The sequence below is a fragment of the Rhipicephalus microplus genome, unplaced genomic scaffold (genome assembly GCF_043290135.1).
Source record: "Rhipicephalus microplus isolate Deutch F79 unplaced genomic scaffold, USDA_Rmic scaffold_151, whole genome shotgun sequence".
In the NCBI taxonomy this organism is placed as follows: Eukaryota; Metazoa; Arthropoda; class Arachnida; order Ixodida; family Ixodidae; genus Rhipicephalus; species Rhipicephalus microplus.
The window spans coordinates 20,001-25,513 of record NW_027464722.1 but is presented as its reverse complement, the minus strand read 5'-3'; the positions used below and the strand labels follow the sequence as shown (position 1 = coordinate 25,513).

The following is a 5,513-nucleotide window of genomic DNA, read 5'->3' as shown; positions in this document are numbered from 1 at the left end:
CGACGCCGACGCAAAAGTGGGAACCGCCGCTCGGATGTTCGCCGTTTTTGGCAGAGTGAGTGCTGGCACTCCGGCGAAGCGAAAGAGCGCGAATGCGCCCACGAAAGTGGCGTGTTTGGACGTGCTTGACGACGACCACCGCAGGAAAACGAAAAACCACGTCAGCCGGGGCGAGCGACCCATGGCGGTCTGGGTGCTTATCGCTGCTATTATAGGGGCACCCCGGCAGACGCAAAAAAAAAAAAAATTTTTTTCGACATTCTTTTTTGCTCGTCGACCTCGGGTGACCCAGGTCGCAGTGGGAGCCGCGCACGAAAGCGGCGTCGCGAGACGGCTTCGCGGTCGCTAGTCGCACGAGCTCGGCAACCGCGTCTGCCGGGGCGGAGTTCGGGACGCCGACGGCTAAGTGGGAACCGCCGCTCGGATGTTCGCCGTTTGTGGCCGAGTGAGTGCTGGCACTCCGGCGAAGCCAAACGGGGCCGATTCCGGCACGATATCGGCGTCTTTCTACGTGCTCGCCGGCGACCGTCGCACGAGTACGGCAAAGTGCGTCTGCCGGGGCGGGGTTTGCGACGCGTACGCAATAGTGAGAACCGTCGCTCGGATGTTCGTCGTCTTTCGCCGAGCCAGTGCTGGCACTCCGGCGAAGCCGAACGGAGCCGATTCGGGCACGATATCGGCGTCTTTCCACGTGCTCGCCGGCGACCGTCGCACGAGTACGGTAAACCGCGTCAGCCGGGGCGGAGTTCGGGACGCCGATGCGAAAGTGGGAAGCGCCGCTCGGATCTTCGCCGTTTTTGGAGGAGTCAGTGGCGGCACTCCGGTGAAGCCAAGGTGCGCCAATTCGCGCACGATATCGGCGTCTTTCGACGTGCCCGCCGGCCACCGTCGCACGAGTACGGCAAACCTCGTCTGCCGGGGCGGGGTTTGCGACGCCGACGCAAAAGTGGGAACCGCCGCTCGGATGTTCGCCGTTTTTGGCAGAGTGAGTGCTGGCACTCCGGCGAAGCGAAAGAGCGTGAATGCGCCCACGAAAGTAGCGTATTTGGACGTGCTTGACGGCGACCGCCGCAGGAGTACGAAAAACCACGTCAGCCGGGGCGAGCGACCCACGGCGGTCTGGGTGCTTATCGCTGCTATTATAGGGGCACCCCGGCAGACGCAGAAAGAAAAAAAAAAATGGGGACATGGCGTGCGTCACCGTGCGGCTTCGCAGCGTTGCCGAAGTCGCCGAGCCCTTCGACTGAGCCGAACGGCGGACAGGGAACGTTGGTCGGCCGTTCTAACCTGTCGGTGCCACGCCGAGACGTCGTTAAGGAAAACCGCGTCGTGGGCCTCTACGACGCCGTCGAGTCGTTGTACGTTTGGTGTCCAGCGTGTCGGCGGCGAGTAGCGGACACGTCGTTCACGACTTCGGTCTTTCGCAGTCGACGCGAACTTGCGGAGAGTCGTGGTGCCTCACGTTTTCGGCAGAAACCGCGGCGGAATTTTCCCGTGCGTGCGCGCACGACCTCGGTGCTGTGCCGTCAGCGTAGTGTTGCACAAACTCGTGGCCTACCCAAGGTGCGGTACGTTTGCGGCCGTATCCTCGGTGGGAATTTCGTGAGTAGGGTCGCAAATTCTACGACCTCGGCGGGTTTGAGAGCGACGTAGACTTGTGGCACGCTCAACATGCCACACGTTTCGGGGCACACCCGCGGTGAAATTTTCTCGAGTACGCTCGTATTAGGGCCCAAGGAGGTCTGGGTACTTATCGCTGCTATTATGTGGGGGTTCTCGTGAGCGGCGTACGCGAAAGCGACCGGGTGTCTGATATGCGGCGGGCTTCGGCCTCGTCAAGCGTGTCCTCGGGTCTGCTCCAGGGGAATCCACGGCAGTCGTCTGCAGCCTCATCCGCTTGATGCGTTAGGGGCTGGTTGTCGGACGGTGCCGTTTTACCACGATATCGAGGTGTGTTCCGTGTCGTCCTCGGGCGATTCAGATGCGAAAGCGCCGAAGACGCGGGCGTGACCCGTCGTCTGGCGGCTTTGCAGTCTCGGCTCCGTTGCTAGTTCCGGCCGGTCCACCGACAGTGCAGCGGGCTTGGGCAACCCGCACGGCGCGACCGAGTCGATGCAACGAAAAAGAGCGAGCATGAACGTGCTTCTTGCCGCACGGCTCCCACTCGTCTTTCGGGAAGGTTGTGCCGTAGCGAGCTCGAACGCCGTCATCTCGGAGTGCAAAATAAGCGTGTTGGGGCGCCTGAAGGTGGCCTCCGCCGCACACAGACTGCGTCCGGCCCGCCGAGGGCGAGGACGGACGCGCAGTCGAACGATTACCTGGTTGATCCTGCCAGTAATCATATGCTTGTCTCAAAGATTAAGCCATGCATGTCTAAGTACATGCCGAAATAAGGCGAAACCGCGAATGGCTCATTAAATCAGTTATGGTTCCTTAGATCGTTTCTTCCTACTTGGATAACTGTGGCAATTCTAGAGCTAATACATGCAGTGAGCCTGGAGCCCTTTGGGTAACGGGTGCTTTTATTAGACCAAGATCGATCGGGTTTCGGCCCGTATTGTGTGGTGACTCTGGATAACTTTGTGCTGATCGCATGGCCACGAGCCGGCGACGTTTCTTTCAAGTGTCTGCCTTATCAACTTTCGATGGTAGGTTACTTGCTTACCATGGTTGTTACGGGTAACGGAGAATCAGGGTTCGATTCCGGAGAGGGAGCCTGAGAAACGGCTACCACATCCAAGGAAGGCAGCAGGCGCGCAAATTACCCACTCCCGGCACGGGGAGGTAGTGACGAAAAATAACAATACGGGACTCTTTTGAGGCCCCGTAATTGAAATGAGTACACTCTAAATCCTTTAACGAGGATCAATTGGAGGGCAAGTCTGGTGCCAGCAGCCGCGGTAATTCCAGCTCCAATAGCGTATACTAAAGCTGCTGCGGTTAAAAAGCTCGTAGTTGGATCTCAGTTCCAGACGAGTAGTGCATCTACCCGATGCGACGGCTCGGACTGAACATCATGCCGGTTCTTTCTTGGTGCACTTCATTGTGTGCCTCGAGATGGCCGGTGCTTTTACTTTGAAAAAATTAGAGTGCTCAACGCAGGCGAGTCGCCTGAATAAACTTGCATGGAATAATAGAACAAGACCTCGTTTCTGTTCTGTTGGTTTTTGGAATACGAGGTAATGATTAAGAGGGACGGACGGGGGCATTCGTATTGCGGCGCTAGAGGTGAAATTCTTGGACCGTCGCAAGACGAACTACTGCGAAAGCATTTGCCAAGAATGTTTTCATTGATCAAGAACGAAAGTCAGAGGTTCGAAGGCGATCAGATACCGCCCTAGTTCTGACCATAAACGATGCCAACCAGCGATCCGCCTGAGTTACTCAAATGACTCGGCGGGCAGCTTCCGGGAAACCAAAGTATTTGGGTTCCGGGGGAAGTATGGTTGCAAAGCTGAAACTTAAAGGAATTGACGGAAGGGCACCACCAGGAGTGGAGCCTGCGGCTTAATTTGACTCAACACGGGAAAACTTACCCGGCCCGGACACTGGGAGGATTGACAGATTGAGAGCTCTTTCTTGATTCGGTGGATGGTGGTGCATGGCCGTTCTTAGTTGGTGGAGCGATTTGTCTGGTTAATTCCGATAACGAACGAGACTCTAGCCTATTAAATAGGTGCGGGGTTCCCAGCACCTTACAACCTTCTTAGAGGGACAAGCGGCTCCTAGCCGCACGAAACAGAGCAATAACAGGTCTGTGATGCCCTTAGATGTCCGGGGCCGCACGCGCGCTACACTGAAGGAAGCAGCGTGTCTTTATCCCTGTCTGAAAAGACTGGGTAACCCGTGGAACTTCTTTCGTGATTGGGATAGGGGCTTGCAATTGTTCCCCTTGAACGAGGAATTCCCAGTAAGCGCGAGTCATAAGCTCGCGTTGATTACGTCCCTGCCCTTTGTACACACCGCCCGTCGCTACTACCGATTGAATGATTTAGTGAGGTCTTCGGACCGATGTCCGGCGCGGCCTTTCGGTTGCGCCGGTCTGTTGGAAAGATGACCAAACTTGATCATTTAGAGGAAGTAAAAGTCGTAACAAGGTTTCCGTAGGTGAACCTGCGGAAGGATCATTAACGGATTGTGAAGGGTGAGCGCCTCAGCTGCGTCTGCGCCCGACACTTTCTGCCGCTGACCCCGTTTGGACGCGGGGTCGGCTTTTCCCCACGGGGCTGCCTGAATGTGGAGCGGCACCCCGTGACAAATTGTTGCGCCCAGCGGACGCCAACACCGCGACCTTGGACGGTCGGCCAGGTGGCGGACGCGGGTACAAACGGCGCAACGCACTCATAGGTCGGCTTTCGACCCGCCACTGCACCGTGGCTCGAAGCGCTCGAAATGCGCGACCCGACCGCTGCGGGACCGCCTAGTACTGTAAACAGGAGCGGCGGAGCGCGAACGGCGAGTCGTGGTTACGTCGGTAGAAGGCGAGGCTGCGCGTTCCCGAAACGCCAGCCGAGTGCCCTCCCGACCGTTCGAGCGTGCAAGAACGAGACCCGACAATCGCGCGGCGACTGCCAAGTACGAGAGGAACGGCACAAGCGTCGGCGGTCGGTCAAGGAACTGGCGATGTGACGGGTCCGCTGTGCACCAGTGCATACCGTCCCGCCGTCCGCGGCAAGCGCCTCCGCGTCCTCGGGTGACGGAGGCTGCCGGTCGGTTCTTGCAGGCGAGGGATCTCGCTGGCACCGGTTCGCGTTGACGCGCGGCCGGTCATGGCACGGCGATGCGACGGCCGAGGTGCGCAGTACTCGATGGAGGAACCGCACGCTCCGATGACCGTCCCGCCCTCCGCGGCGTATGCGTACCGACCGTAATGGTTGCAGCAGCGCCGGCCGGCTTTTGAATTCGCCACACGAAACACGGTGCGAGATCGCGGTTAGGGGAGCGTCGACGTTGCCAGGCGTTTTGCTTGCTGCCGAGGGAAAGGCGGCACGGCCACGTCGCGCTCGTCGCGATTAGCGGGTCTGCGCGCTTTGGGAAGGTGCCGCAACGACTTGCCGAAAGAGGAAGCACGGAAGAACGAGGGACTTGGACGTCCCGACAATTGAACGCACTTGCGGCCAGGCCCTTGCTGGCTTCGTTCTTCCGCCTCGAGTAGGCTCGTACGCGGCTCCGGCGCCGAAAGTGGTCCTTGGCACCGACTTCGGTGGACGTGGGAAGTGCCGCGCAAGTACGGCGCGCCTGGCTCCACCTGTTGGCTAAAGTAGGCAGCCGGATCGGCATTTTGGTGTGCGGTGGCAAACCGTGGATGCGAAAAAAGCTTGTGCGATTTCGTGGAACAAAAAGCGGGGGTCCCCCTTTTTATGCGGAGGAGACCGACCCGCCCGCCGTGGTGAACCGCGACGCCACGGTAAAAACGGGAGAGGCTTGTCGATGGGACCGTGCATCCCGCGCTCCACGGAGGCCGGGAGGCGGCCGCCCGAGGAAATGTGTAGCCGTCGAGGCCCGCATCTGCG

The 5,513-nt window shown here is 59.0% G+C and overlaps 1 non-coding gene across 1 annotated transcript; it reads left to right on the top strand.

Annotated features, from left to right (window-relative positions):
• The first annotated feature begins 2,315 nt into the window (after positions 1–2,315).
• On the top strand, positions 2,316–4,130 carry LOC142791201 (small subunit ribosomal RNA). The gene has a single exon (XR_012890064.1). It is a non-coding gene; the product is annotated as a small subunit ribosomal RNA (ribosomal RNA).
• Positions 4,131–5,513: the final 1,383 nt, after the last annotated feature.